Below are 11,238 nucleotides of genomic sequence, written 5' to 3'. Positions count from 1 at the left end.
GGATTCCTGTTGGTCAGGGTGAATTCTTCCCATTATACAGAGATTTATCTCAAAGGTTACCGGGACACACATCCTATTAACGTCCTATTAATGTTTCAATTATCATTTTGCCAAATGGTGGATGGGGGAAACCGAGAACAATTTAAATGATTTATTCCTGACACTGACATGCAAAGAAATAAAAGAGGGAGGCGGGGAGGGGAAAAGGGGGGAAGGGGGCTACACTTTTCGACTGATACAAAACTGTTTGTACCTTATTCCTTTGAGTAGGCCTCTCAATCAGTTCCAGCCATCTCCATTCCTGAATTGACCTCATTCTATCAAAAGGGCCGCAGCTGCTCCAGCAGCAGGGAAAGGGCTCATTGTGACCCACTGTTCATTCAGGCCAACCTCTGGGACCAGTTCGGTGTTCGTGGGTATGCAAGCAATGGCTGGAGGGCAAACTGAAATTTCCGGGGAAGAAAAAAAAGGACTTAAAAAATATTTATCTTTAAGATTCAAATGTAAAAGATTAAAAGCTTATTATTATTACTAATTAAAAAATTATATAAAAACCAACCGCTGTGCTTAATAATATAGACATACACTTTATTGCAGCCAAAAAGCACTTGGACTGTCAGTACTGGGCTATAACCCAGTCACCCTGCTGTGCCCTTTGTGGGAGTGCATTTTGGGACAGGGCAATAAATCTCTGGGCCAATGTTCTTTCTTTATACTCTTAATTTGGATGCTAATTATGGAACACATCATGGCATAGAGTTGCAAATAAGGACTGGGCCACAGCGGGTGCACTAGAAGCACAGTAAAGGATGTCTTAAGACTTAAAGAGATATTAACCCAAAAATGAAAATTCTGACATAATTTACTCACCCTCATGTCGTTCCAAAACTGCAGAACAAAGAAAATAAATTAAGAAACAATGTTAATCTTTTGCATGCACTGGAGACAAATAAATCAATTTTTGCGTCGCTGAATCAACCTAAACAAATTAAGTTACACCAGAACATCTCGGTTACGTATGTAACCCTCGTTTCCTGAAGGAGGGAATGGAGACGTCACGTCGGTGATGACCGACAAATTGGGATCTCACCAGAGAGACCAATCCACTTAGAGTGTAAACTAAATGAGCCAATGCACATTGGTAAGCGATTATTGCATCCAGCTGCTGCTGATCACAGCGTGAGTATAAGAGGCAGCAGGTGCACCACATTCATTCATGCTTTCGCTGAGGAGCCGAGCCGGTGACCCCGGCAGCTCAGCGGTGGTACAGCAACTGTGGTGATGGGACGTGACATCTCCATTCCCTCCTTCAGGAAACGAGGGTTACACACGTAACCGAGACGTTCCCTTTCAGTCAGTCGACGAATTGGGATCCCTACCAACATGCCACAGGTGCTGCCCCCTCCAGTGCCCTGTGTAGGCCTCCTGATCCTTCCTATAAGGCAAACGATAGGACCGGGCTCTTCACAGAGAAGTTCGACTACAGTTGTTCCTTGCAAGCCAACAGTAGGACTTGGATAACACTGGGAAAGCGTGCCCTTCCATTTGGAAGAGGACACACTGCGGAGTCACCTCCTCCCAGAGGGGGTTAAGTGACATTTACTCACGTCGAATAACCCCGAGGGGCCCTACTGCACATGGAAGTCTCTGAGATGGCTCATGGCTGCATCATTTAGAGACGGCAGAATGTGGTCTGCCAGGGGAAGCACGGCCCTAGTAACTGTACCGTGGAAATACACATATGGAATCCCAACCGGGTCACTCATATGGGCACTAGCCGCACACCAGATTTCAGGAATTCATTGGCTGAAAGGCCTGGCGCCAGATGCTCCGCCTGAACTGGGCCTCTCAGTGCCACTACCCATTTGAGGTGAGAACACAGGAGGAAACCGGTTCAACACGCAGGCTATAGAACCTAGCGAATGTGTTAGGAGTCGCCCAGCCCGCAGCTCTACAAATGACTGCTAGCGAGGCACCACGAGCCAGCGCCCAGGACAATGCAACACCCCTGGTGGAGTGAGTACGCAGCCTGAGCGGGCAGGACACACCTTGAGCTTCGTAGGCCAAGGTGATGGCATCCACTATCCAGTGGCCCATCCTCTGCTTGGAGACAGCCTTCCTCTTCTGATGTCAACCGTAACAGACAAAGAGCTGTTCTGAGTTCTTAAAGCTCTAAGTTCTATCCACGTACTGTCGCAGTGCGTGTACAGGACAGAGCAAAGCTAGGGCTGGGTCTGCCTCCTCTAGGGGCAGCGCTTGCAGGTTCACCACCTAGTCCCTGAAGGGAGTGGTAGGAACCTTTGGCACGTAGCCAGGCCGGGGTCTCAGTGTTGCACTGGAATCAGCCGGCCCAAACTCAAGGCACGATTCGTCAACCGAAAATGCTAGCAGGTCCCCCACCCTCTTGATCGAGGCCAATGCAGTCAGGAGTAGGGTCTTCATAGAAAGAAACTTCAGCTCGACTGACTGCAAAGGCTCAAAGGGGGAAGCTTGTAGGGCTCTTAGCACCAGTGCCAAATCCCAAGAGGGCAGGGAGGGAGGCCTAGGATGATTTAACCTCCTGGCCCCCCTAAGAAACCTGACGACCAGATCATGCTTCCCCACCGACCTCCCCTCTATGGGGTCGTGATGGGCCAAAATAGCAGCAATGTAAACCTTAAGGGTGGAGGGGGACAGCCTATGCTCCAACCCTTGCTGCAAGAAGGAAATCACGGCTCTGATCGAACATCTCCGGAGGTGCTCCCGGTGGGAGGAACACCATTTGACGAACAGGTTCCACTTCAGCACATAGGCCTGTCTCGTGGACGGAGCACACACTGAAGCGATAGTGAGAGCTACCTCCTGGGGTAGGTCACTTAGAACCTCCACGTCCCGTCCAGGGACCACACATGGAGTTTCCACAGGTCTGGACACGGGTGCCAAAGGGTGCCCCATCTATGAGAAAGCAGATCCTTCCTCAGAGGAATCGGCCAGGGAGGGGCTGTTGCGAGGAGCATGAGTTCCGGGAACCAGGTCCTGTTGGGCCAATATGGAGCCACTAACAAGACCTGCTCCTCGTCCTCCCTGATCTTGCACAGTGTCTGTGCAAGCAGGCTCACTGGGGGGAACGCATATTTGCACAGCTGTGTGCCAGTGCGTCCGTGCCGAGCGTTGCCTCGGTTAGGGAGTAGAACCACTGGCAGTGGGTGGTTTCTGGAGATGCAAACAGGTCTACCTGAGCAACTCCGAACCGTCTCCAGATCAGCTGAACTGCCTGGGGGTGGAGTCTCCACTCTCCTGGAAGTGCTACTCGAGACAGCTCGTCGGCTGCCCGATTGAACACTCCCCGGGATGTGGATGGCATGGTTTCACACAGAAGCAGCAGGTTTCCTCCGGTACAGGATGTGTTTGATCACCTCAGTCTGCTTCTGTTGGGCAAAGCTCTCGACAGTTTCGCCGAAAAGGCCGGTCCATGACACGGGGGCATTCAGGAACGGCACTTTATCATGCTCCATGTCGGCCAGACACAGCCAGAGATGGAGCTCCTGGACCATTAGCGTCATCCCCGGAGAGAGAGAGCTCGCCCTCCGATGCAGCGATTGAAATCTGGTCTCGAGGGGGCGAACCGAAGGAAACGGCCGGTTCCCTCCACAGTGTAGAGGGGCCAGCACGTCCCTCTGGCCACTCCACCAGCTACGGAGTGCTTGAGGCATGATGAACTACCTCCGGGTAGGCCGTCACCGTGATCCTCAAATCACCTCTGACTCCACCGGACGCAGCACCGTTCCGATTGCCGAGATAAACACTGGATTGCGGCAGAGGCAAAGGGACCCCCACCACGTTTGACGTAACGGAGTCTTTCATGCAACTCCGAGATGGTCATGTCCCCACAAAAAGAACATGCACCATCCACGAATGCCAAGATCACCTGTGTTGCTCTTTTAGAGAAATGCTCTTTTGTGCTGAATGCAGGGGAGCTGGCCACCGCACACTCCTGGTGTGGCTGTCTGCACGAAGATGATTTTCTTTCGTGAGACCGTGACCACCGCTGCCGTGCCATAACGCCTGCACTCGCTGGCTCTCTGCTTTGCAACACCGAAGTAGAGAGCAGTAGTGATGCACTACCGCTCGGCTCCGAAGCGAAAGGATGAATGAATGCGGTGCACCTGCTGCCTCTTATACTCATGTTGTGATCAGCAGCAGCTGGATGCAATAATTGCATGCCAATGTGCATTGGCTCGTTTAGTTTACACTTGAAGTGGACTGGTCTCTCTGGCGAGATCCCAATTCGTCGGTCATCACCGACGTGACATAGAGAGTGACCAACTGAAAGGGAACTATAAATCGCAGATTATCACTTACACAATGTTCAATAAAAATGAATTAAGATGAAGGCTGTCAAGCACCAGAATGTATAAAAAGCACCATAAAACGACCCAAATGACATACTCACTGTTGCAAGTTATACGATAGCTTTGTGTGAGTAATAAACTGAGGTTTCATTCATTAATACATCAAACTATTAACTATTAATTAGGTAAAAGTTTATACTTATGGTAAATTTCTTTATATTTATCCACTGAATCGCTTCAGAATACTTAAGCGTACAGCAAACAAGTTATATGAACAACTTTTATTGTGTTATTCTTTTATCTTTGAAACTCAACCCCCACAGTCTCAAATTAGTTTTATTGTAAAGATAAGCACAGGCTTGTGTTTTCCACCTACGAAAAAATCTAAAGGGTTTAAAATAACATGAGAGCGAGCACACAATGACAGAACTTTATATTTGGGTGAACTAGCCCTTTAAGACTGGCAAGAGGAAGACACACTATATTAAACTCAATAGCTGGCTCTGTCTCTGCAACACTCTATCCTCAATAAAAAAACAATGTCACATTATTTACCATCAGCAGTGTAGGATATTGTCATTTTAAGTGCATGTGATATACTGAGGTGCTGCTTCGACCGGCTACCTTTCTGGCCTAGACACTTTGGCCTTGTGCAGAAGACCAAGGAGGACTTGTCAGGCAGATAATGGCCTCTCCTAAAGATCCACACCTTCAGGCAAGGCCATTATCCTCACCACAGGAGAGTAATCGGATCGACCTGAAGCCAGCACAGAGTCTACCTGCATGCAGCCATACAGCCCATCTGCATGAGGTGCAGGGAGCAAAGCTAGGGCTGGGTCTGCCTCCTCTAGGGGCAGCGCTTGCAGGTTCACCACCTAGTCCCTGAAGGGAGTGGTAGGAACCTTTGGCACGTAGCCAGGCCGGGGTCTCAGTGTTGCACTGGAATCAGCCGGCCCAAACTCAAGGCACGATTCGTCAACCGAAAATGCTAGCAGGTCCCCCACCCTCTTGATCGAGGCCAATGCAGTCAGGAGTAGGGTCTTCATAGAAAGAAACTTCAGCTCGACTGACTGCAAAGGCTCAAAGGGGGAAGCTTGTAGGGCTCTTAGCACCAGTGCCAAATCCCAAGAGGGCAGGGAGGGAGGCCTAGGATGATTTAACCTCCTGGCCCCCCTAAGAAACCTGACGACCAGATCATGCTTCCCCACCGACCTCCCCTCTATGGGGTCGTGATGGGCCAAAATAGCAGCAATGTAAACCTTAAGGGTGGAGGGGGACAGCCTATGCTCCAACCCTTGCTGCAAGAAGGAAATCACGGCTCTGATCGAACATCTCCGGAGGTGCTCCCGGTGGGAGGAACACCATTTGACGAACAGGTTCCACTTCAGCACATAGGCCTGTCTCGTGGACGGCGCACACACTGAAGCGATAGTGAGAGCTACCTCCTGGGGTAGGTCACTTAGAACCTCCACGTCCCGTCCAGGGACCACACATGGAGTTTCCACAGGTCTGGACACGGGTGCCAAAGGGTGCCCCATCTATGAGAAAGCAGATCCTTCCTCAGAGGAATCGGCCAGGGAGGGGCTGTTGCGAGGAGCATGAGTTCCGGGAACCAGGTCCTGTTGGGCCAATATGGAGCCACTAACAAGACCTGCTCCTCGTCCTCCCTGATCTTGCACAGTGTCTGTGCAAGCAGGCTCACTGGGGGGAACGCATATTTGCACAGCTGTGTGCCAGTGCGTCCGTGCCGAGCGTTGCCTCGGTTAGGGAGTAGAACCACTGGCAGTGGGTGGTTTCTGGAGATGCAAACAGGTCTACCTGAGCAACTCCGAACCGTCTCCAGATCAGCTGAACTGCCTGGGGGTGGAGTCTCCACTCTCCTGGAAGTGCTACTCGAGACAGCTCGTCGGCTGCCCGATTGAACACTCCCCGGGATGTGGATGGCATGGTTTCACACAGAAGCAGCAGGTTTCCTCCGGCACAGGATGTGTTTGATCACCTCAGTCTGCTTCTGTTGGGCAAAGCTCTCGACAGTTTCGCCGAAAAGGCCGGTCCATGACACGGGGGCATTCAGGAACGGCACTTTATCATGCTCCATGTCGGCCAGACACAGCCAGAGATGGAGCTCCTGGACCATTAGCGTCATCCCCGGAGAGAGAGAGCTCGCCCTCCGATGCAGCGATTGAAATCTGGTCTCGAGGGGGCGAACCGAAGGAAACGGCCGGTTCCCTCCACAGTGTAGAGGGGCCAGCACGTCCCTCTGGCCACTCCACCAGCTACGGAGTGCTTGAGGCATGATGAACTACCTCCGGGTAGGCCGTCACCGTGATCCTCAAATCACCTCTGACTCCACCGGACGCAGCACCGTTCCGATTGCCGAGATAAACACTGGATTGCGGCAGAGGCAAAGGGACCCCCACCACGTTTGACGTAACGGAGTCTTTCATGCAACTCCGAGATGGTCATGTCCCCACAAAAAGAACATGCACCATCCACGAATGCCAAGATCACCTGTGTTGCTCTTTTAGAGAAATGCTCTTTTGTGCTGAATGCAGGGGAGCTGGCCACCGCACACTCCTGGTGTGGCTGTCTGCACGAAGATGATTTTCTTTCGTGAGACCGTGACCACCGCTGCCGTGCCGTAACGCCTGCACTCGCTGGCTCTCTGCTTTGCAACACCGAAGTAGAGAGCAGTAGTGATGCACTACCGCTCGGCTCCGAAGCGAAAGGATGAATGAATGCGGTGCACCTGCTGCCTCTTATACTCATGTTGTGATCAGCAGCAGCTGGATGCAATAATTGCATGCCAATGTGCATTGGCTCGTTTAGTTTACACTTGAAGTGGACTGGTCTCTCTGGCGAGATCCCAATTCGTCGGTCATCACCGACGTGACATAGAGAGTGACCAACTGAAAGGGAACTATAAATCGCAGATTATCACTTACACAATGTTCAATAAAAATGAATTAAGATGAAGGCTGTCAAGCACCAGAATGTATAAAAAGCACCATAAAACGACCCAAATGACATACTCACTGTTGCAAGTTATACGATAGCTTTGTGTGAGTAATAAACTGAGGTTTCATTCATTAATACATCAAACTATTAACTATTAATTAGGTAAAAGTTTATACTTATGGTAAATTTCTTTATATTTATCCACTGAATCGCTTCAGAATACTTAAGCGTACAGCAAACAAGTTATATGAACAACTTTTATTGTGTTATTCTTTTATCTTTGAAACTCAACCCCCACAGTCTCAAATTAGTTTTATTGTAAAGATAAGCACAGGCTTGTGTTTTCCACCTACGAAAAAATCTAAAGGGTTTAAAATAACATGAGAGCGAGCACACAATGACAGAACTTTATATTTGGGTGAACTAGCCCTTTAAGACTGGCAAGAGGAAGACACACTATATTAAACTCAATAGCTGGCTCTGTCTCTGCAACACTCTATCCTCAATAAAAAAACAATGTCACATTATTTACCATCAGCAGTGTAGGATATTGTCATTTTAAGTGCATGTGATATACTGAGGTGCTGCTTCGACCGGCTACCTTTCTGGCCTAGACACTTTGGCCTTGTGCAGAAGACCAAGGAGGACTTGTCAGGCAGATAATGGCCTCTCCTAAAGATCCACACCTTCAGGCAAGGCCATTATCCTCACCACAGGAGAGTAATCGGATCGACCTGAAGCCAGCACAGAGTCTACCTGCATGCAGCCATACAGCCCATCTGCATGAGGTGCAGGGATGCCTGGGGTGCACAGTAGGCTAGAGGAGGAGTGCCTCTGTGTGGAAGGTCAGACTCATTTGAAAGTGAAGAACACTGGTAATTGTGGTATTAACAAAGAACTGAGAAGCCCATGTGTGATGTGAATATGGTTACAAATCAAAAGACTAAAGAAACAGAGGTGACTCTTTGTTTGATCTATTGTCTGACTATATTGGCCTGGCCTTGCAAAGTGTCTCGACAAGGAAAGACCCTGCACCTGCACAAAACTTAGCCACAAACTGAGATCGGATTTCTCTGTGCTGAAGACTATTCGTGTTAAGTACCGCAAAGGGACCCCCACCACGTTTGACGTAACGGAGTCTTTCATGCAACTCCGAGATGGTCATGTCCCCACAAAAAGAACATGCACCATCCACGAATGCCAAGATCACCTGTGTTGCTCTTTTAGAGAAATGCTCTTTTGTGCTGAATGCAGGGGAGCTGGCCACCGCACACTCCTGGTGTGGCTGTCTGCACGAAGATGATTTTCTTTCGTGAGACCGTGACCACCGCTGCCGTGCCATAACGCCTGCACTCGCTGGCTCTCTGCTTTGCAACACCGAAGTAGAGAGCAGTAGTGATGCACTACCGCTCGGCTCCGAAGCGAAAGGATGAATGAATGCGGTGCACCTGCTGCCTCTTATACTCATGTTGTGATCAGCAGCAGCTGGATGCAATAATTGCATGCCAATGTGCATTGGCTCGTTTAGTTTACACTTGAAGTGGACTGGTCTCTCTGGCGAGATCCCAATTCGTCGGTCATCACCGACGTGACATAGAGAGTGACCAACTGAAAGGGAACTATAAATCGCAGATTATCACTTACACAATGTTCAATAAAAATGAATTAAGATGAAGGCTGTCAAGCACCAGAATGTATAAAAAGTACCATAAAACGACCCAAATGACATACTCATGTTGCAAGTTATACGATAGCTTTGTGTGAGTAATAAACTGAGGTTTCATTCATTAATACATCAAACTATTAACTATTAATTAGGTAAAAGTTTATACTTTTTATGGTAAATTTCTTTATATTTATCCACTGAATCGCTTCAGAATACTTAAGAGTACAGCAAACAAGTTATATGAACAACTTTTATTGTGTTATTCTTTTATCTTTGAAACTCAACCCCCACAGTCTCAAATTAGTTTTATTGTAAAGATAAGCACAGGCTTGTGTTTTCCACCTACGAAAAAATCTAAAGGGTTTAAAATAACATGAGAGCGAGCACACAATGACAGAACTTTATATTTGGGTGAACTAGCCCTTTAAGACTGGCAAGAGGAAGACACACTATATTAAACTCAATAGCTGGCTCTGTCTCTGCAACACTCTATCCTCAATAAAAAAACAATGTCACATTATTTACCATCAGCAGTGTAGGATATTGTCATTTTAAGTGCATGTGATATACTGAGGTGCTGCTTCGACCGGCTACCTTTCTGGCCTAGACACTTTGGCCTTGTGCAGAAGACCAAGGAGGACTTGTCAGGCAGATAATGGCCTCTCCTAAAGATCCACACCTTCAGGCAAGGCCATTATCCTCACCACAGGAGAGTAATCGGATCGACCTGAAGCCAGCACAGAGTCTACCTGCATGCAGCCATACAGCCCATCTGCATGAGGTGCAGGGATGCCTGGGGTGCACAGTAGGCTAGAGGAGGAGTGCCTCTGTGTGGAAGGTCAGACTCATTTGAAAGTGAAGAACACTGGTAATTGTGGTATTAACAAAGAACTGAGAAGCCCATGTGTGATGTGAATATGGTTACAAATCAAAAGACTAAAGAAACAGAGGTGACTCTTTGTTTGATCTATTGTCTGACTATATTGGCCTGGCCTTGCAAAGTGTCTCGACAAGGAAAGACCCTGCACCTGCACAAAACTTAGCCACAAACTGAGATCGGATTTCTCTGTGCTGAAGACTATTCGTGTTAAGTACCTCCGATGCTCTACTCTGTACTCATCTTATAACTCTGAGATTCTTCAGGGGAAGGATCCGGGAGTGTGAATTGCAGGAAGTCAGAGTTCATTACAATAGAGAATAGGGTTATAGATTTACAAGTTGCAAAACAATGGGTCCAAAGAGTATGGAAGGAAGGAAAAGATTGTCTGCCAGGAAATGTACCCATATAATGTGGCCAATACTAATTCAATCAGTTGCTAAACTGTAGCCAGGTTTGAATTCAGTGCCAAAAAAGAACTGCACAGTGTAATGAGATAACTTGTCTCACAGGCAACATTATGTACATATGCCAGAATTTTGCAAACTGATGTTTGTGGACCCTTAGAGGTCCATCTCAAATGGCTCAGGGAAAACTCCTGAATTGTGAGTAAATAAAGTATATACATATATCAAAAATAAAACAACTAACTAAATAAATGAACACAGCAAGAGAATGTGACATTTTATGACATTTGAATAGAATTTGCATTGAAATGGCCACACCCCACTGAAATGACAGGAGGAGAAATTCAACACAGGTAATGCATTCTGGGTCAAATTAAGTGTTCTTCTATTCTGGTCCAAAAATATTTAATTAATAAACATGATAAAAAAACATATACAAATTCTTATATGGGAAAACATAAAACCATCAAACTTTACAACATCAGGCTTTTTTCCCCCTTTTGTCTTGAAAACTTTTTGTCTACTTTTCTAGATCAAAATACAGTTATATGTACTGCTTTGAATTTCAATTAATTTTATTCTATAACATTACAAATCAAATTACAATTCTGCATCCTGTGTTCTACCTCAATTTCATTGTGAATGGTATACAATGATGAAAATATTCAGATATATAGAAACCCCCCCACAAAACTGCAAAGTTGAGAGTGTGGGAAGATCAACTGGATTCTGCACTAATCCCATTTCCATAGTAACAGCAACTTTTCTGATTGGATGATCCCTCTTTAGGATGATGTATAGGTGTAGTATTTCACTAGGAATCTGACAATTAAAAAGGATTTATTGTAGGGCCCACAAACAGCTAAATTTGAGTTTTTTTTAAGCCGTCTCACAAATCTTTAATAAAATCAACCAAATGTGACTCTACAGGGCCAGATTCATCTATTACAATGAAGACATTCTTGAATGTACCAGACAAACGAGTTATACAGATATGTA

This window comes from Sinocyclocheilus grahami, unplaced genomic scaffold (genome assembly GCF_001515645.1).
Source record: "Sinocyclocheilus grahami isolate Dianchi unplaced genomic scaffold, SAMN03320097.WGS_v1.1 scaffold167.1, whole genome shotgun sequence".
NCBI lineage: Eukaryota > Metazoa > Chordata > Actinopteri > Cypriniformes > Cyprinidae > Sinocyclocheilus > Sinocyclocheilus grahami.
This window is presented reverse-complemented; position numbering follows the sequence as displayed.